The sequence below is a fragment of the Marmota flaviventris genome, chromosome 4, assembly GCF_047511675.1.
Source record: "Marmota flaviventris isolate mMarFla1 chromosome 4, mMarFla1.hap1, whole genome shotgun sequence".
NCBI lineage: Eukaryota > Metazoa > Chordata > Mammalia > Rodentia > Sciuridae > Marmota > Marmota flaviventris.
The window spans coordinates 155,828,159-155,850,228 of NC_092501.1; the positions used below are offsets into that span (position 1 = coordinate 155,828,159).

Below are 22,070 nucleotides of genomic sequence, written 5' to 3' on the forward strand. Positions count from 1 at the left end.
ATATTTTAAACAAGATCTATTAATAGCTACTAGAATGCCACTGTCTTTTTATTCATCTGTGCAAGATTAACCCAACTTTCCACATACTATTATTCTTCCATATATATTTTAGACTAAATTAATCCATTATTTTTCAGTTTTCAGCTAGAGTTTCAGAAAACATTGAACTCATTATTCCTAGATATCATGTAGGTTTTGTTGTGAATTATATTGTATTTATATATGTTTCCTAAATGTACTTTATTACTGGAGTGGAGAAGTTCTATGATTTTTGTAAGTTGACCTTGCATCTGGCAATCAGTGAATTTTTTCCTGATTCTGTTTGTTCTCCTAGATAGTATGATGAATGTATGTTTAACTTTTAAAGAAATGGCCAGAGATGGGGTTGTGACTCAGTGGTAGAGCGCTTGCCTAGCATGTGTGAGGCTCTGGGTTTGATTCTCAGCACCCCACATAAATAAATAAAATAAAGGTCCATTGACAACTGAAAAAAATATATTAAAGAAAGAAAGAGCCAAACTAGAAAGGGAAGATATTTGGGGGCGGGGGTGTGAAATTGACCAAACTATACTGTTATATTGTGTGTATGTACAAATATGTAACAATGAATCCCACTTTATAATTGTAATGCACCAATAAAAAGGAGAAAAAAGGAACTACCAATCTTTCTCCAAAGTGTGTGTAACATTTTGCATTCTGATGAGCAATATATGAGAGTTCCATTTACTTCATGTCCTTAAGATTGCATGTTTTTTGTTAATTTGAAAAAATTTTAATCCATTCTAATGGTGTATAGTGGCATCCAGTGTCACTTGAATTTGCATTCCCACATGCTTATTTGCTATTTGTCTATCTTTCAAAACTCTTAACCTTTTCCTATGTTTTATTGAATTGTTTATTTTCTTACTACTAATTTTGAGAGTTCTTCATATTCCATATACCAGCTTTTTATCAGATGTGTATTTTGCAAATATTTTTCCTAAGCCTGGCTTATCTTCATTTTCATAATAGTGACCTTTGAAGCGCATAATTACCAATTTTGATAAAATCAAATTTGTCGGCTTTTAAATAGCTTCTATTTATTATGTACTATTTTAACTAATGCATGGTTTCAAAGATTTTGTGTTTTCTTCTAGAAGTTTTATAGCTTTAGGTTTTCCTGTTAGTATATGATCCATTTTGAGTTAACTTTTAAAGTTCTTTGTTTCTATGTGAATGTCCAATTGTTGTAGCCTCTCACTGAACACAGTAATCTTTTAAAATAGAATTGCCTTGGAAACTGGCAAAAATTGCTGGACCATGTGCCTGTGGGTCTATTTCTGAACTGTCTACTGAGTTTCATGGACACAAAAGTTTATCCTTTTCTCAGTAGCATACTGTCTTGAAATCAAGTAACTGTGAACCTTCAAGCTTTTTAGAACATGTTTTGGCTGTTCTAGTTATTTTGCTTTTCATCATAAATTAGGTAATTTCTACCAAAAAAGCTTGCTGGGAATTTTAGTGATATTACATTAGTTCTATAGATAATTCAAAGAGAATCGACTTTTAAATAATATTAAGTCTTCTTGTACATGAACATGTTATATCTCCATTTGTTTAGGTCTTTTACATTTTTCTCATCAGTGTTTTATAGTTTTTAAATTTTTTTTTAGTTGTGTATGGATGGACTCCATGCCTGCCTGCCTGCCTGCCTGCCTGCCTTCCTTCCTTTTGTGCTAGGCTTGAACCCAGTGCCTCACACTTGTGAGGCAAGTGCTCTACTACTGAGCCACAGTTCCAGCCCAGTGTTTTATAGTTTTTAACAGATAAATTTTGTGTATATTTTGTAGATTCATACCTAAGTATTTTGTGCTTTTTGGTATTATGGAAGATAGTATTGAATTTTTATTTCCAATGATTGCTTAGTAGCATATAAATATACAATTGATTTTGTGACTCAGGATTTACTCTAAGAATGTTGGCATAGTTTAATATAAACAAGTGTTTTACAAGTAGTAAGAAACATGCTAAACATGTTTCATTACATCAGTAGGTCTCAGGCTGCAAAAATGGTTATCTTGCAGTTCATCTATCATTTAGTCAGACCCATTCTTAAACACAGCAATGGCTGCTGCTTGTTCTTTTAGAAAGATCTGCATTTTAATTATGGTGTAACACATGGCCTAATATTTGCCACCTCAGCCATTTTAAAAAAAAATATTGTCTAGTTGTCAGTGGATCTTTATTTATGTGGTGCTGAGAATCGAACCTAGTGCCTTATGCATGCTAGGCAAGTGCTCTACAACTGCACCACAATCCCAGCCCCAACCTCAGCCATTTTTTATGTGTGCTTTTAGTGCTGACTGTATTCACTGTGTTGTGTAGTGTCTCCAGAACTTTCTCATCAAAGTCTCTGTATTTGGCTAAGTGCTGAGTCTTTGTATATCCTAAGTTATTTTTTCATTTCTATCACCTTTAGATAATTTTCATGGATGTAAATCCTTAGTTGAAATTCTTTCTGTCAGTATTTTAGTAGTATTTCTTCAGTATCTTATTGAATCCCCTTTTTATCACATTTGAGAAATGTGATACTGATTTGATTCATGTTCCTTTGTGTTTTTTTATCTGTAGCCTTTGGAAGCTTCCAGAATTTTTCTCTTGTTCTCACCATCTCATTAAAATGTGTCTTACTGGGGCTAGGGATGTGGCTCAAGCGGTAGCGTGCTCGCCTGGCATGCGTGTGGCCCGGGTTCGATCCTCAGCACCACATACAAACAAAAAAAATGTTGTGTTCGCCGAAAGCTAAAAAAAAATATTAAAATAAAAAATAAAATAAAATGTGTCTTACTATAAATTATCTTTATCTAAACAGTTGGGGTTTCCTTTTTGTTTTAATTTTTTTTTTTTTGGTTGTAGATGGACACAGTACTTTTATTTTATTTATTTTTATGTGGTGCTGAGAATCCAACCCAGGCCTCACGCATGCTAGGCAAGTGCTCTACCACTGAGCCACAACCCCAGCCCCAACTATTGGGATTTCTAAGAGACCTTTAATTGAAAAAAATTTTTTAGTATTCTTTGAGTGGCATTATTCTGTAAATATGTTCTCTTCATCTCTCCCGATTTAGCCTTTTAAGCTGCCCCTGGGAAAGTTCCTCAGTCTGCTATATTTCTAGCTTGCTAATTTGTTCTTCAGCTGTATGAATTGCACTATTTAGTCCATTGATGATATTTATTGTACTTAGTGTTTCCACAGTCTTCTTCTTTCTTTCCTCCCTCCCCCATCTCTCTTTTCTACCTTTGAATGCAGGGCCTAGATTATACTAAGTACACATGTTACCACTGAGCTATCCCCCAGCCCTGATTTCATATTTTTGATATTTTCTTTTGTGTCTTCTAATAGTATAACAGTTAATACATTTTGTAACTTGGGGTTCATATGTTCTAAAAATTCTGCTTCCATTAGTAATATTGTTCAGTTTGTTGTTTCTCTTTCATTGTGATTGTGTTCCAAGGAGGTCTAGTGATTCTGACATCTGAACTCATGTTCCCCTGAGGGGATTAAACTACTCTGGCAATGTCACATCAGGTAAGAGTGGTCATGAGCTTCTAGGGTAGATGACCCACAGTCTCACAGAACCTTTGTTACTTACTCCTGTTTGCTGGCGTTCAATAAGCAATATTGAGAGGAAGCAGTTTCTATGTAGGGTAATTTCTATGTAAGGTAATTCCTGTCCTGGGGGAAAGGAAGGAGGGAGAGGAAAAGGTAGGTGTGGGATGCTCTTTCTTGTTGTTAATACCTGCCTTGCAGTGTGGCTGTGGGCAGATTTATTGGAGATCTGATTATCTGCACCTTGTGACACCTTGTGACACTCCCACTCTGGAGTGGTTCTGTCTCTGCCTTTTTGGGCTGTATTCATGTGCAGGCTCTGTTAATCAGAAGACTTCTGAGTTTCTCCTCTTGAATTTTTCCTGAATTATCTTGATCATCTCCCTGTTTTCTCTCTTCTTTCTTCAAATGCTATTACTAAAGTTCTGCCACCTAGACAGGTCTAGTTGTAACTCCCCCGCCCCCATTTTATTTTTCTTTGTATTTTTGCTCTCCTTGCTGGGAGATTCCTAAGTTTTGTCTTCCAACTCTTCTAATTAATATTTTTAAATAAACCTTTATTAAATTATAACACATACGTGAAAAAGATGTGCACATGATTTCAGAGCTTATTGACTTTCTCCAAATGACAACCTTCTAAACACCATTAGTTGTACCTGGAAGTTCCACTTTTGCTGCCTCCCAGGTTCTACTTTATCCCCAAAGTCTATATATACTGACTTTTTACACCCCAGTTTAGTTTTGTCTGTGTTTAGTTCTAGGTTAAACCTTGTTTTCTCTGTTTAGTGTTTAGGTTTAAACCTTATGGAAGTGTAGGTTCTTTCTTTTAGCTTATGTTCAGTTTCATCTGTGATGCTGTGCAGTCTTGCATTGTTCTCATCACTGGTGGAGTGTTGTGGGGCATGAGCACACTGTTTGTTCCCCTGGCTGTTAATGGACATTGGCGGTGTTCATGACTTGGGGTATTACAAGCATTGTTTCTGTGAACACATGTGAGCGTGTCTTTGGTCACGTGGGTGTACAGGTTTCTGTTGGGTATGTGCCTGGGAGTTGAGCACCGGATCACAGGGTAGACACATGCTTAGCTTTAGAAGATGTTGCCCTTTCCCTGTGGTCAGGAGTTTTGGAACAGCTTGCCTGCCTCAAGTGGTTGTGGTCAGGATTTCACTGCTTATCTGCAGGCTTCGTTTGGACTGAGGACCATGATGACTTACTTGTGTAGCGCGGTGGTGGGTAGGGAGCCTTGGTTGCTTGGGTGGAGCCGCCTGGTGTCTTCATGACCGGGCAGCCGACTCCCCTGGGGTGAGCCAGCCAGAGCACAGCAATCCTTTCAGTTTGTGTCATACTGGTGCTTGTGTGGTGATCTTCACTGTGGGTTTAGTTCGCATTTCCTTGACAGCTAATGAGATCAAGTACCTTTTCGTCTTTTGATTTATTGTTTTATTTTTAATATTTGTATCCTATTTTTAATTTTCAGTAGGTCTTTGCATTTGCTAGATGTTCATGTTTTCCTGACTTCCTGTTTTAGTTTCATAGAGACAGTAATTTTTCTTCTCATGATATTAAGGATCGTTTCCAGATCCCCCAAGGTTTTCATTTTTCTACACAGTTTCTGTTTCTTCTGAATTCCTTTTTGCCTCCTTTTTTTTCTGCTTTTGATGCTAGGGGTTTTTCTTAAATACTTTTGAACCTTTGCCTACCTGTTTAAGATCTAGCTTCTAAACAAGCAGCAGACTGCAGTCTCTGGGTGGCCTTGGACTCCACTGTGTGGTCCCTGTTGGGATGTTCCATTAGGAGTGCCCGGCATCAGCCCTGTGAATTATAAGTCCCTTCTACCTTTTGAGTTGGTCAGATTTCCTGCGCATCCTCTGCAGTTAGTATAGGAACTTTCACTTGAGCTTATAAAGTTTGATTTTCAGTTATTGTCTGAACTCTCAGTTGTGCAAGCAGTCCCCCAAATCTCTACACCATTTCCAGAGAGTCTACCTCCAGGCCTTGCTGGGACAGGGTGAAGCAATGAGGGGTGTTTTCCAGCATCTGTTCAAGTCAATTCCAATGCCATCCACCTGGAGCTAGTTTGAGATCCCACAGGGTGAAGCGCTGAGCCTCAAGAGACTGCCTTCACTTGAGATGTCAGCCACAAGTCCCAGGCTGCCTGTACTTCTGGTCAGACTGGCTTTAAATGGAGGGTTGCCATGACCCCCACCCCCACCCCTATGATCTACCCCGTATTTGATAATTTGCTAGAGCAACTCTCAGAACTCAGGAAGGTACTTTATTTACATTTTCTTTTATTACAAAGGATATAATGCAGGAACAGCCAATGGAAGAGATGCACAGGACAGGTGTCGGGGCGCAAGTACAAAGCATCAGCCTTCTCCAGCAGGCCATCCTCCCTGAATCTCAGGGTTCAGGCTTTATATATAGAGCGCTATCTCCAGGTACCCCCACCCCTGGTGGCTGGTGGATGGGGCTCGAAGTCCCAGCCCTCTAATCACTTGGTCTTTCTGGTGACTGACTCCATCTGAGGCTAACTGGGGCTGTACCCTAAGTATCCCCATCGACTTAACTCGGATGTGGTTGAAAGAGGCTTGTTATGAGTAAAAAAAGACACTTCTTTCACCCTGGAAATTCCAAGGGTTTAGGAGCTCTCTGCTAGGAATGGGGGCCAAAGGCCAAATACCTTTTCATATTGTATACCAGACAGGCAGTAGGTGGGTGAGTGGTGGCAGGGGTTCAATGTTCTGATAGCCTCTCATCATTCTGAAAAAGCTGGTACTGCGCCCTTGGGGAACTTGAAGGTTAGGTCTCTTCTCTGATTTCACAGGGTTTAATGTTTGGCTTTTTCAGGTTTGCCACTGTTATTAACCATTGTATTTCTGTATTCCAGCCTATGAAAAAATTTATGATCATCAGCTCTTCTTTATCTTTGTGGGTTTATGTCTTTAAAAAATTATTTCAATGTCATTCTTATGAGGCTTTGGGGGAAGAATAGAGGAAATAAAATAATGTACTCAATCTATCATCTTTAACTGGTGGTAATGTTTTCTTAAAAAGCATGTGTTTTAAGAATACTTGAAATTGTGACATCAGACTTTCTCTCCATTGTTTGTATTAGGCTTCCTCTATAAATATTCAAAAATTTTAATTAGGGTGGTTTTACATTGTGTTATTCTCCAACAGTGTTCTTTTACTCAAAGCAGATTTGAAATCTGCTCTGCTGTCTGTTAGTCTGTTTCCTAGGTCTTTTAGTATTTTGGCCAATTTGTCTCTTTTCCCCTCACACCTAGTCCATGAGCATCTTTGCACATAGTCATTGGAGCATCTGCATACCAGTCTGGGGGTGGAGGGAGTCCAGGGAGTCCAGGGAGTTTGGCAGGTTTCAGTATCTGTGTACAGGAACCCAATGTTCTCATTTCTACAAATACCACTTTCTGCCAGGATGTTTTCTAATAGTCCCACCACAGAGGACTTGTACTTCTGACCTTCATGAGGAGATTACATGATTATAACAGATCTTGGTCATGACACTTTCCAGTTGTGCCTCTGCATTGCACAGTCTAGCGCAGGCACTCTAGGACTGCACACAGGTGATTCAGGAGGCTAAGAAACAGGACTGTGGTGGTGCCAAAATTATTTTGTGGACTAATTTGGTTATTTAGATTTACTTAAAAAAAATCAGTCATAGAAATTTTATGTAAATTCTTTACAACTTTGTAGCCCTGTGTTTAGACTGCAGTGTTATGCGTGGTAGGCAGTGGTGTGCACTGTCTTGACAGTGCTGAGAGGTAGGGCCGTCTAGATCAGGGCCAGTGCAGAGCATCAGCATACCTACAGTCATCTGTGGTCACTTCAGTATCAACCGTTGGAATATTTTTAAGGGAAGTGGGTATTGTGGGCAAAGTTAGCGATAAGTGACAGTTAACTTTCTAAGTTACTTGTCCTTGGGTTTGAACTTGGGCTAAATATTTATTATATAAATAATCATTATAGGTATTTACATTTTAAGTAAATCTAGTGAGTGGGCTGGAGCCTTTGTGTGGACCAGGAAAAAAAAAAAATCATCATCATAGCTTGAAAGATGATCTATATCTTTAATTCAGAAGCAAAGTGGTATTTCCAGAATAAAGGTGGAGCCGCGAGGGCCTGCAGATTTGAAATGATCACATCAACATGTTTAAAATAATAGATGATGTGGCTGGGGATGTGGCTCAAGCGGTAGCGCGCTCGCCTGGCATGCGCGGGGCACTGGGTTCGATCCTCAGCACCACATAAAAATAAAATAAAGATGTTGTGTCCACCGAAAAACTAAAAATAAATATTAAAAAAATAAAATAATAGATGAGGTGAAGTAAACTAATAGGTATTTTATATTTCCATTCCTCTTCTTATTTAAAAAGAAAACTTTGTTAAGTTGATCTGGTTATATCTGTTTTACTGGTGAGAAAATTGTTTTTAGACTAGGAAATCTGCCCAGGAACACATAACTCAGCTGATAGAGAGAGACTTTGAACCTAGATCACTGGAATCCAAAACCCCAGAGCCTTCCAGACAAGATACAGCAGTAGAGGTGGACAGGTCAGGGCTCATCCTGTGTACCAGCTTGTGATTGCTTCTGAGTGTTGACCATGGCAAAAAGGACCTCCTGTCCTTAATGAGGGGCTCAGTATGAATCTGTTTTAAAGCTTTGGGTTTTAAGCTGTTCTTTTTCCCTTCCTTTTCCTACTGCTCCCAACCCACCATCTTTTCTTCTATCCCCTACCTCACTCCTTATCCCACTCCTCGTATTCTGCTCCTTGCCCATGTCCCCTCCCACCACAACCTGTTGGTTTGATGAGGCTGGCCAGAGGTTTTAATACGAGTGCTCAACATGATGCACAGAGCAAAGTCAACAAATGAAAGATATGTTTCTCAAGATTTTTATTTAGAATGTGGGATGTGGGAGAGAGAGCCACCGTTCGGTGGTTTCAGGAAAAGCCTAAAGGTCACTTTTCAAGAAACAGTCTTTTTACCTCCGCCTGCAGACCAGGTCACAGTCTCAGAGCATTTCTAAATAACATATAATGAATGGCTTGATACCTTCCTCTTCTACCAGAATAAAAACCTTATGCAAGCAAGGGACCATGTCATTTTTACTAATGTTGCCTTGGTGTCTCAGTTTGCTTGGGTTACAGTAAAAAAAAAAAATACCATAGACTGGGTGCCTTGTAATCAACAGAAATTTATTTTTCATTATTCTGGAGACTGGGAGGTTCAAAATCAAGGCACTAGCACCTTCAGTGGTTGGTGAAACCCTGCGCAGCCAGAGGGTGCCTCTCCTGCCACGTTCGTGGAAACCTTCCTGGTTCACAGCCGACTTCCTTTTCTCCGGGCCTCACATGCTAGAAAGGAGGAGAGGTTTCTTTGGGACCTCTTTTATAAGGGCACTAATCCCAGTCATGAGGATTCCACCCTTGTGACCCAGTCACTTCACAAAGGCCCTGCCTTCAGCTGCTCTCACATTAAGATTTGGGGGACACACCTGGCAGTTGGTAGCACTTGGTTAATACAGTGGCTCCCACATAGTGGGCTGTATGTTGGGTGAATGGATCAGATCCACCGATGGATCTGAATGAAAAGTTTTTGGTCTTTTAATTCCATTCTATCTCCTTTTGTTTGTGACTCCCTGTCATTATGATACCATTGTCTGCACCACCCCATCCCCCAATTTTATCTCTAAAGGAGGTCTGGTCTTAATCCTTTATACCTCAAGAAACTTCCTGTGGCGTCAAAGTTGAACTCCAGCTGACATTTCCAGCCTTGTTTTCTGTCATTTTCCCCTTGTACTCAGCACACCAGCCAAATCTCACTGTTACTGCTACCTGTCACTCCTGGGCCATTTCAAGCCTCTCTGTATTCATTATGCTGACAATTCTGGTCACATCTTTTCTGTCTTTGCTCAGCAAACTTCTGCCAAGCAAGCCAGGATGAGCCCCCTTAGGTCTCTCTGTCCTGAAGCCCTACCCCAGCCAGAGTGCACCCTCAGCACCTTGTGCTCATAGGTGACTTAGTGCTTGGAAGGCACGTAGGACCTTTATGACTTGAGATTGTAATTTAACTAGCCACTGTCTCAGCTTGATCCTTTTGAGAGAGCAGGATCTTATTCTCTCTTCTAGCTCCCTAAGCATGGAGTAGTGAAAAGGGTGTTCTTCAAGACCAGAGATTAGTGCGATTGAAATTTCACGCTGCCGCATATACTAGTTGCTCTGATTATTCTTTTGCACTAATCATGGATGCTCCGCTTTCCCCGCCCCTCCTATCTCTCTTCCTTCTTGGTGCCTCAAATCTGTTACTCATAAAAAATATACAAAAGTTGAATTTCAAATTTGGATTCACTGCTGGGGATGTAGCTCAGTGACAGAATGCATGCAAGTCCCTGGGTTTGATACCCAAACACCACACACACACAAATTAGGGTTCAATGACTTTTTAAAAAATTAGAGCATTATAGTTACACATAGTAGTTGGGTTCATTTTTGACAAATCATATATGCATGGAATTTGATTTACTCCATTTCAATCTCTGTTCCTGCGTCTTCCCTTCCTTCTTCCCTCCTCCTATTCTCCTTCCTCTACTCTACTGATCTTTCTTTCACTCATTTATTTATTTTTGATTGGTGCTTTTTACATATACATGAAATTTCCCGTAGTACATTTATATATATGCATATAACATGATTTTGTTAAATTCATTCCTTATTTCCTCTCCTTTCTTGCCCCTCTTCTCTCCCTTCAGTGATATTTTTAAAGGATTGAAATGTGATTGTATGAAATCATTTCCAGAATCTTACCTAGAAACACATAATCCACTAATTCTTATGTTCTCAGAATATCTCCTTTCGCAACCAAAAGGTTCTCAAACTTTCAATTCAGTTCAGTGTTTGGGTGTCTGATACTGCGTGCCCAGCCTTGTGCTTAGTGCTGAGTTAAACCTTAGCATTCAGTGAGTACACCCCTGCCGTCCTGGTCCTCAGAGTGTGCACAGTGATGTTTCACATCAGTCCTCAAGGAGTCATGGAAGGTGGAAGCTCTCATCACCTTTGAGGAAGCGACTCAGAAACCTGCAGCACCATTTTTCTTCAAAGTGGTGGAGAAAAGTCACAGTGGTAGAAGGTATGGACCTAGAAGAATTGGCTGTTCTTGCTTTATTTATGCATTCAACATTGTCTGAGGATTGGTTAGGAAAGGAGAATGCTAATCACCTTTGTCAAGACATTAGTAATGTTTGAAGCCCTGTGCCTTTGGAATCAAAGTGATACCGCCAGTGATGAAAATCATTCAGGGCTGAATTCCGTTTCCCCAATGTGAAGACTGAATCCCCAAGAAACACAGGGGCAAGTGTAGAAAGCAAGTTTTATTTAAAGGATAGAACAAAGGCAGACTCCTTTGCAGAGAAGGGGTCCAGAACTGATATCGAAAGAAATAGGGGTATCCTGTCACTTCTTTACATTTTAGAATTTCTTCATTCTCATGGCCTCTCCTCCTCACTGTCCTTCAAAACTGACTCATGACCAAAGTGACTCCTGAAAAAAGGTGGATCAAGGGCAGGAATGAAGCCACTGAGGGGTTCAGACAGGAAGGGAGCAGCCCAGGAGGCATTCATTAACAGCCTCTTGTGGGGAGGAACAATCCTTCTTACCCACCCATGCAGGTGACTTTTGGCCACTGGTGAGGAGAAGAGGGATGTGTCCTGAAGATATTAACATTTCATTCCTTTGAATCAGCTTCCATCTTGCCAACCTGACCCCCCCATCATCTGTCTACACTTACTGCCTGACCTTTATTCTTGCTTCAGAAGTGGCATGCAGTTACCCATGGGGACTGATGGTTAATGTAAAAGACATCTTAGGCTTTTAGCACTGCAGGGATTTCCCTCGTAGTCTCAGTGGCCTGAGTGTCTTTCCAGGGGTCAGATTTAATGTATCCTGTTTAAAAGGGTTTATAAGCTTTCACCAGAAAGTTGGGTGAAGCCACATGATCTGTGATTTCATATTTGAATATGAAGGTTGGTGGCCCAGTTGACCTAGACTAGAGTTTTCTCACCCATGGCACTGTGGTATTTGGGCTTTATGACTCTTATCATGGGGGGCTGTCTTGTGCATGGCACGTTGTTTAGCACCCCTGGCCTCTATCCAGTGGATACTAGTAGCTGTTTCCCCAGTCGTGACAACAAAAAAATGTCTCCAGATTTTGCCAAATGACATGTCAGAGGCAAAATTGGCTCTGATGGCAGATGAGAGCTTGCGTGGTACAGCACCGTAAACAGAGCCTTGGAAAGAGTTAGCCCCCACACTCAGGAGTTCATTGCTTGTGAAACAATTTGAGCTGTCTTAACCAGGTAGAATATTTCTAGTAGTTGACTAAAATAGGGTTGGTTGAGGCTATTAGTAAAAATTTGTTTCAAACAAGTTTAACATCTGTTTTCATTTCTGCTTTTGTAAGTTGCTTTGCTACTCAATTCCTTTATTTTAGCTATCTTCCTCCTGGGGCTTAAAATATTTTGAGTATATCAAAATTTCCAGCCTAATAGGAAATGTACTTTGTTCAAACAGGAATAAAAGAAAAGTATTAGTAACTGTTAGGATAGGATGATGGGAAGTTTAATGCTGGTTAAGTCAGAGTCAGGTGGTGGCAAAGTAGATCATTTAATGATAAAGGGAACTAGAAGTCTGGTTGTATTCAAGATTCACTTCCTGTTCTTGTTTATTATTGGAAAGTTGCGCCTTATGAAAGATTTTAGATTCAGATCATTGTAGTATTCTAAGAAAAAAATTTCAAAATGCTAACCATGCCTTGATAACCATAGCAAAATACACAACACACAAAAATAATCTCATACCTATTTTAGGATTGAGTTTTTGTCTTTGTTGTATGTTGGGTTCTGAAATAATCTATGCACTTCTGTTATCTGTGGTTAAAGAAGGCCTGACGAGTTTTCAGAGCACGGTGTGCCTGCTTGGGCTGGACAGTTTGTGGAATAATGAATGAATCCTGACTGATGCAGTAGAAAGGGTATTGATTATTAAAGCAGTACAGAGAATCTGAGATTGGGCATAGAAGCAGTCCTAGATGCTGCAGAGCTAGAGTCAGCACTAATTTCCCCTCTCCCCTAAAATTATTCATTTACTTAATATTCAGTACTGACAGCACATAGGCAGAGAGGTTCTGAGGGCACCTGTCTGTATTATTTTCAGCTTTCATCTCAGTGTCTAGGCAAGTGCTGACTCCTGCAGTAGGCATTTAACAAACGCTTGCTGCTTGTTAAGGCAAGGGATATGGAATATGTCTTAACCAGACCAAGGATATGTTTGTCAACATCAGTAACAACATGGAAAAAACTACCGAGAAATATTTTGAAATATTAAGATTATTATTATTTTTTATGGTGGAATTTATTCTTTCTCTTAAGAAATCTTAACAAATATATATTAAATAACTGTTGTACTATAGAGGCTAGTTTTACCATGCTCCTACTTTAGGTGAATGTCCACCACAGTCTTGTAGGATACTGGTTTGTTGTGTTCTCTGCGGGGAGCAGAGGCTCTGAGCACTTACCCAGTCACTGGGCTGTGGCCGCTTAAATGGGAGACTGGAAGGAAATCCACACCCATGATTCTTTTTTTTTTTTTTTTTTCCATTTTATTTTAGTTGCAGATGAACACAGTACCTATTATTTTATTTATTTATATATGGTGCTAAGGATTGAACCCAGAGCCTCACACATGCTAGGCATGTGCTCTACCACTGAGCTACAACCCCAGCCCCCCCCCCACACACACACACACTCTGACTTGTTCCCCTCCAGGCAGTATGCCTTTATGCTACTTTCTTTTGTAAGGCAAAAAGTCTAATTGGGGTGATCTATTTACTATACCAGAAAATAATTCAAATATATAAACTTATTAGCAAACTGAAGCTTTCTCTCTGTTTTTCAACTGTGGGGATACAGATGCTTGTATCTGGGAGGCTGAGGCAGGAGGATTGCAAGTTCAAAGGCAACCTGTGCAATTTAGTAAGACCCTGTCTCAAAATAAAATAAAAAACAGGGTGGGGATGTAGCTCAGTGGTAGAGCACTTGCCTTACTAGTACATGTGAGGCCCTGGTTTCAATTCCCAGTACTGGGCGGAAAAAAAGAAAATGTTAGTGTTCAAAGACAACTTTTATAATTGTGTTCAAATTTTGCCGCTAAAATGAGAAGTACAAATAAGCCAACACACTATAAAAAGAGTTTCAGATGATATTTGTGGGGTGCCCCTGAGAACAGGATCTAAAGAAGCCCTCAGCTACAGGATACTTGGGTCATTTAGCCATTGATTTTGTTTTAATTTAGTGGCTAGAAGAAACTATACTGTTTCTCTTCAATAACTTCCAAATGCTGCTGCTTATGTTGCATTATGTTTTAAAATTTTAAAATAAATCAAGCTTCTAAAAAGTTGCCATAATAGGACAAAGAATCCACTCATACCCTCAGCCCAGATGCCCAGATTCTTAACACATTCTAAATTTGTTTTATCATTTCTTTCTGGGCACTTGTGATATTTTTCTGCATCATTTGAGAGTAAGTTTTACACATGATGTTCCTTTACTCCTAAGTACATCAATATGTATGACTTTATTCATATTTGGCAATTATACAAACATAACCTGTTCTTTGTCAGTGACTTTTTTCACTGTCAGCCCCCTTACTAGAACTTGTTGAAGCTCTGTTGAGACTCCCCACATGTGCTCTTAGCATGTAAATGTGGCCACTGTGCATCCCCTTCTCACATCATTCGGGTTGCTGCAGTTACCCGAGTAGAGACAGAGACTGGTAACCCATCTCTGTCCCTCTCTCTCTGAATCCATCCCTGAACTTCTGCTTCCACCCTTGTTGTAACAAGAGTGTGGGGATGTGTTAGAGGCTATATTTACCATTATAAACACTTATTACAGAAAATGTCAAACATTCACAAATGCTGAGAAATAGCAGAATGAATGCCACGTACCTGTTATCTTGTTAGCATTTTGTCCTCCACACAAACTTCAAATAATTCCCTAATGAGACACTTTTCCCTTTAACTGTTTGCTCCCTAAATCCTCAGTATCCCCTAACCCTGTGCCTGAGACTGACCATTCTTTTTCTGGGTCTCTGGAGAGACCTGAGGGTGTGGGGACAGACACAGTCACATACCAGGCTTCAGGTAGAGCCTGGGAAAGATTGTTGAGACTAGAAACAAAGACTGCTTCCATTTCTTGTCATGTGAGTGTCAGGTGTGTGAGGCTAATGCCTTCTCTTTACACTTGTTCTTTAAATAAAACCAGTAAGATCAAATTCATGACCTTCTTCTTACCCTTGCTCCGCTGATGGGGCACAAATCGGCAGTAATACTTGAGATGTCTCTGGAGACACTTGCAGTAGGTCTCAGTCATTATACATGATAGGTAGTGAATGATAGCACAGGATGCATCCATCTTTTTAAGCCCTCATACAGGCAGGCACCCTAATGTTGCCACTACCTACCAAAGTGGGGGAAGGGGGTTTCAGTGTGGGACCTGAGGGGGAAGGCTGTGGATTGCTATCCTCAGGCAGAAAGGACACATTAGAATGTTACTTTTTTTAGATGATTCAACCCTTTTGTAGTCCCCCTGTGGTTTCAGTCTGACATACTCTTTTCTTCTCAAAACCTACATGGGAAAAGTTATTCTTACAAGTTATAGAAACCAGAAATAAAGATTCTCACACTCTGAGAAGATGGAAAAAGGACAATCAAAAAGTACTTAAATTCTTGTTTCTGATCAATTACAATAGGTCCTTTAGGGGACAGTAGGTCATGGGGTTCCTGCCCAGGACTGGCTTGCAGGTTAGTTATGTAGACAAGATATCTAAAAAGTATTATTAGCAAGGAGAAGAAACACAGAAGCTCTTGGTTTTTGAGGAAGATTAACTATTGAAACAAAAATTGTGTTCTGTATTTCCCATCTATAGTGCCTTCTCATATAATTTCTTCTAACAACTATAGTGTTGCAGAGATTTCTCTTCAGTTTGAATATGCACTGTCAGAGATAAGTAAGTGTAAGTAGACATATGTGCCGTTTTTATATGTGGAAGAAACTGGACAAGCTGGTGGTCCTCTTCTTACACTGTCAGCAGAAAGCAAAAAGAAATCCTGACTGAGGTAAATGTTGTTCTAGTTTCTACTGTAAAATATTTCTCATGATTACTATTTTAGTACCAAGCATGTGTTAGTGACCTGCTGTGCTTAACAAATAATCACATGCAATAGCATAAATCTCACGTCCACTTCCATTCGTTTTAATAATGTAGAGCATGTGGCTAATGTGTGACAGCCTGTTGTCAACATGGTTTCCAATATGAACTTGTCCACATTCAAGGAGCTGTAGTCACAGCTGCTCAGGAAAAGTCAGTGTCTCTGCCCCAGTGGAGTCTTATGTTTTAGCTGAGCAAGGGACACAAGCATGAAGTATAGGCTCTAGGCTATCTGATGGCCAGCAGAGAGCTGACAGATTATCTAACACTGCCTTCCCTGAGAGGAAAACCGAGGCCCAGAAAGGCTCAAAGACTGGAGAGAGTGGGTCAGAGCTGGGTCACAGCCAACTAGAACCAGGCTTCAGGAGCCCAGGAGTTATTTGTCCTATTATTTAAAGGGTTTTTTCTTCCTTTGTCTGAGTTCAGGCTGTCTGATGTAGACTTTAAAAGCCAAATGAGTTGAAGACAGGAAGATGGGTGGCTTTGGGTCATCCAAGAATTAAAGGAAGAGGTGCAATTTGGATGTAGGTGTAAACAGTAAGTTGAGGGAACAGTAATCCATCCAGTGAGAACGAAATGTGTATTCTCTTCTTGGAAGAGAGACAAAACTAACCAGACTGACTTGAAAGGCACATACTGGGCAATGCAAAGAAATTGGCTTGGAAGGATTGAAAGTGTAGGGGAGGAAGTGGGACTTCCATGCTGTAGACTCTGGGGAACTTGACTCCATCCTTGAGCGTGAAAGGACCCAGTGAAAGTGGGATGAGGGGAAGATGAGTTTGTGTGCTAGAAGGATTGTCTGCATTTTCTTTTCCTATATTCTGTATATTGGTTTTTCCTTCCAAGTAGGTTAAACACTCTGTCAATCAGAGTAGGCAACTTATGCTGCAGCCACAAATGCATCCTGGAATTCAGAGGCTTAACACTTGAGTGTGCTGCTTGTGTGCCCTGCTCATTCAACACAGGTGCATAGGGTGGGAGTTCTGCACTTACTCATTCAGGGACCCAGGCTGACCAAGGTCCACCATCCAGAGCATCACTGCTCACAGTGGCGAGAAAAAAGAGCTGAATGGAATATGTCATCACTTTCTCACTTCACCCTGGAAGTGATATATATCACTTCCCTCAACTCATTGGCTAGAAGTAGTCACATCCCCCCGCCCCCCACTCAGCAAGGGAGTAGTATTTCTTTCAAGACTCTTTGAGGGACATGTAATACTACTCGTTTAAGAGAGAAAATGTAGTGGTAAGAGTGCATAGCTAGGTGCAGTGGTGCACACCTGAAATCCTAGGATTTCAACTAGGAGGTTGAGGCAGGAGAATCACAAGTTCAAGGCCAGCCTGGACAACTTCATAAGAACCTATTTAAAAATAAAAATTCAGAAAAGAGTTGGGGGTGTAGCTCATGGCAGAGTGATTGCCTAACATATGTGAGGCCCTGGCTTCAGAGTGAAGACCCAGAGCCATACTGCTGGGATCCAGAACCTGGCCTTTGCAATGACTAGGACCTTGGGAAAGCCACACACCTCCCCGGCAAGTTAGTTTCATAGTCTATGAAATGGGGGCAGAGAGAAAGACCAGCCTCACAGAGCTACTGTGATGCGTCTGAGCTTCCCATGAGTGCTTGGAGCACTGTGCTGTATAATCGCCGGCAGGTGTTATGGTTGGTATTATAGTATAATATGTTGGCTTCCTGGACAGTGTCCTAAAGGAGGCTAAAGTTCTGACTCTGGTTGAGCAGCCAGAGGGGAAGAGGTGGTGGCAATCTAGGTATGGCTGGCTGGTGTCTAGACAATGGTGGTGACATTGGGTAAAGAAAAGATGGACAGGAGAGTGCAGGAGGAGTAAAACCAAGCAAGACTTTGCTCACTGCTAACCCCCCTGCATGTCAGGAGGCTGTGAATGGCTGGGAGAGTGAAGGTGGAGTCTTCAGGCAAGTTAGGGGCCACGTGGGGAAATGGGCTGATGTAAGATGTAGAAGTGGGGAGAGGGACAGGCACAGGAGGCTGTAGGAAATGCAAGCATGTGACCCAGACAAGAGGAGGAACTGGAGCTAGTTCTTGTTGAGCACATTTCAGTAATGGTGACAAGGGACTGCTCCCAGTCATTGACTGGCTGCAGCCCTGGGCCAGAAGGTTTGGGTTTAAATCCCAGCTCCAGCGCACCACGGGCCCTGGCATCCAGCCTCCTCTCAGCACGGTGGGGATGATAAGCACACCAGCTCAGGCGGGGGTTAAGTGACATGCTGCCTGTGCCGTGGTAAGAAGAGTGTGTGGTGACTGATGGGTAACGGTCATTCTTTGCTCACTGAGGTTTTAATGAGCAGAAATGTGGGGCTTTCTTCTAAGTGATGAGTTTTTCTGAGTGTAATGCTTAGAACTTCCATCGGCAGCAGTCTGGTGAATACTCATGGGCCTGGTTGGTCCCACATCATTTCTAGTCCTCATGCCTTCATTTCTGATTCTTAACCTGAATAGTCAGTCAGTGAACACATATTTTTAGCTTTTCAGAGAATAACAGATTACAACAGACTGAAAAGTAACCAAAGTAGAACATTTAAAAGGCTAATTTAAGATCAGTGCTTCCCCTTTTAAAATTGTACACCACTGTTGGCTGGTTGGTAGGAGCCACTGCCCTCGCCCCTTGAGTTATGAAATTACCTCCAAGCAGAACATACTGCTCTATCTAATTCTATTAATAATTTGCTGGTTAATTGCCTCTGTTTTTTTAATATGTCTAGTTTAAGTTGCAGAGTCTTCTAAGGCACACACGTCTCTCCTCAGGGGCACGTGCAATCTAGCATTTATGGTATTTCTTATCATTCCTCTGAGAAATTAAGAACGTCCCAGGTATTCTCGTGGGGATGTAGAGTGTGACCAGTGATAGTGCAAGACACATGCCATTCTGTTCAGTGGGTACTTGAGAACTCTGTATTGGCCGGTGCTGTGCCAGCTCCTGGTACATAGCAACCAGGGCCTTGTCCTCAAGGGGCTCATAGCCCAGCCAAGTTCATAAGCTGTTGTTGAGTCATTTGTCCTATTATTTAAAGATTATATACTCTGCTGGCATAAATGATACAAGTCAGCCTCTCATGCTTTTTCTGGGTCCACATGATTTATTCTTTATTTTTTGTTTTTGGCAGTGCTTGGGTTTGAACCCACTTGTGCTCTATTACTGAGCTTTTATTTTTTATTTCCCTCCCTCCCTTCCTCCCTCCCTTCCTTCCTTCCTTCCTTCCCAGGGTCTTGTTAGGTTGTTGAGACTGGCAACTCTTGTTGCTCACTCTTGACCAGCTGCTTTTCTGGATTTAGTATGGGCAGCCCTCCCTGCTCATGTTGTCCACAGAACTGTGGAAGGGAAGACATCACATAACATATGGCCTGTTTCTACATTTTTGAGCTCTTTAGATATACCTGATGCCATTTCTTGTTATTCTTATACCACCACTGACTAGTTGATACATGTAATAGTTTTAAACTGAGTAGCTTTAAGGGTTTAAGAAACTTCAACCAAATGATCTTTTTAGAAATAAAAGTATTATGAAAGAAATATGGCCATCTGCCATAATAACTATCTACTTCCCCAAATGGAGTTTTCCTATCTCCCTATTTTATTTAAACTTGTAATGTATTAACTGATTCATTTAGAAAATACTTATAAGTTATAATTTACCGCTCCCCCACCACACCCTGTGGTACTGGGAATCAAACCCAGGGGTGCTCAACTACTGAGCTACATCCCCCCCACCTTTTTAAATTTTGATACAGGGCCTCATTAAATTGCTGATGCTGGATACAACTTGTGATCCTCCTTCTTCAGCCTTCCAAGTAGCTGGGATTATAGGTGCTCATGTGCCCAGCACAGTTTTTAAACAGATGTAGATCACCTCCTTTGTTCTGTAACAGAATACAAAAATTGTCTAGCACTGCCTCTGTGCTCCAAGTTTACCTACTACTGGTGAAGGGACTGTGCCAGCAATAAAAGTGAAGTTAACTAACAATACAAGATGATGCGAGAGAGCCCTAGGTCATGGTGAGTGACAGCTGGGTGAATGGAGTAGGCCGTGAGGCCTTGGGAAGGAGAGAGAAGGGCTGAGTTTGACTGGACTATAGACTTAGAAAAGATTATTTGGAGATTTGTTTAGAGTTTACCTTTTTGTCGTAGGCTACTGAAATCTAGATACCATCATGTTTATAGGTTTGTGGTGAGGTGGAAGGGAAAGGTGGGAAACTTAAGGTAAAAGAATGTACTGTTCCTTTCTTCCCCTGGTCTTACCGTTACCCCCGGCAACAGCTGACCTTCTGGGAAAGAATGTGTCTTTCCTTCCATAGGCTTCAGTCAAGAACTCTGACATCTTGATACTACCAGATTGGATGCTAAAACAGCAATAAGACAACCGGAACTTTGAGGAAAAAACTTACTGTATCCAATAGTTCGTACATGGCAGAAGTAAAGTCAGTGTTCCAGGAAGTTCTTCCAAACCAAGGGCAGCTGTTTGTGGAAGGTATAAGCACAATGGTGCTCTGTAAACCCAAACTTTTACCCTTAAAATCTTTGACTCTGGAAAAACTGGAGAAAATGCAGCAAGCAGCACAGTTCACTAACAAGAAATGTCAGAAAAAGAACACAACAGCAAATAACCCATTGATGAGACTTACCATAGGGAACACCCTTCCTTACTTACCTACCACTTAGTAATTAGAAAGTGTTCTGCAGCTATATGCTGAAAGTAGGATTTAATAAAACTGGTAACAGTCATGCTCACGTAAATGAAAATAAAATTCCCAAGATTGGTAAAACTTGTGAATTTAAACCGTGGTTTGTGTTGACCACAAGCAGTTGAAACTCTGAATTGAATCTCACAGAATTTTCTTTGACTCATGTTTTTAGAATTTCAAATTGTTCTTCATTCCTACTGTTACCAGTTTTAAATTTACAGGCACAAATGACTAATTGTAACTTTTATATACAGAGGATCTTTGTAAGTTTATTAAATACCTGAATTTGAAGATCAAAAAAAAAAAAAAATGTGCTGTTCCTCTGTCAAGTGCTACAGGTATTGACCTTCTTGTGTGAAGGAACCTAAGAACTGGTCCCATGAGCACCTTGTCATTGGCTCATCTGCAGGATGGTCTGTGTTCCAGTGTAGTCTGGAACTGGTTTACCATAAAGAGCCTCAGACATTGAGGAGGCTCTGTTTTGTGTCTTTGTTTCTGGTTTTCCTTTAGTTGTCTTCACAATGGTTTCTTTTTAGACATCTGACTCAAATGACCACCTCGTGCCACCTTGCACAAAATATCTAGTGCTTGCCCTTTGTTCCCTTCCACTTGGGAAAGTTTATAGATGGAATGAAGGCAAGGTAGTTAGATCCCAACTTTTGTCCATGCAGTCTCATCTATCACCTATTTCTAGGAGGCATTTCAAAGGCCATGTGGCTTTTTGTGAAGTAATATAACACAGATCTGAACTATACATCAACCATTGTTGCACCAACCATTAAGATTAATTTCTTTATGGGATAAAAAGTGAGCAAGATTAGAATTTGAAATAGTCTGAGGGTCTAAAGCCCAATACAAATTTAAAGTATGACTTATGATATAGTCTTTTGTTTCTTTAACTTCTGTTATCAAAATTAGTATCATTGTCAATTGAGATAACCAACCATACTGAGGAAATTTCAGGGGCTTTGTAATCCATTCTGAGCAGTCAGACAGATTGAGCTTAGAAAGGAACTACTGTTTGTAGTGAGGTATTTATTTGAGCAAGTGTATAGTGTTGTAAAGAATCCTGAGAACTCTTATAATTTTATATTTTACTTCCTGTCTTATCTAGGCAAGTATCAACCATACACTCTGCTGTTCACCCCCGCCCCTAGCCTTTCTTATAATCCAGACTACAGAAACATAGATACAAGGTACAATCAATCTGGGAATAAAAAAGAATTTCCCCCATGGGAAATGATGATCCCCTATGGACCCAAGGGAAGACAAACATATATGCTTATTTTTTACCCCTAAGGAGAATTTAGCAAGTGACCCCTTCTCCCAGTGGAGACCTCCCTATTTCTGAGCAGTGGCCCTTAAATACTGCCCTGGCTGTGTGGGGAAAGGTGGACACCTGTGTTGTCTCAGTCACCATCAACATTTACAATATTGCTTTTTTAATCTACCTGTTCCTAATTTTACTCCCCCTCT

At 40.7% G+C, this 22,070-nt stretch overlaps 1 protein-coding gene and 1 pseudogene across 1 annotated transcript in view; both read left to right on the forward strand.

Moving 5' to 3' along the window:
- The window catches only part of Ubac2 (UBA domain containing 2), a 155,098-nt gene that overhangs the window by 54,712 nt on the left and 78,316 nt on the right, over nt 1–22,070 (forward strand). The window lies entirely within an intron of this gene.
- LOC114095534 (BBSome-interacting protein 1 pseudogene) lies at nt 20,151–20,913 on the forward strand (annotated as a pseudogene).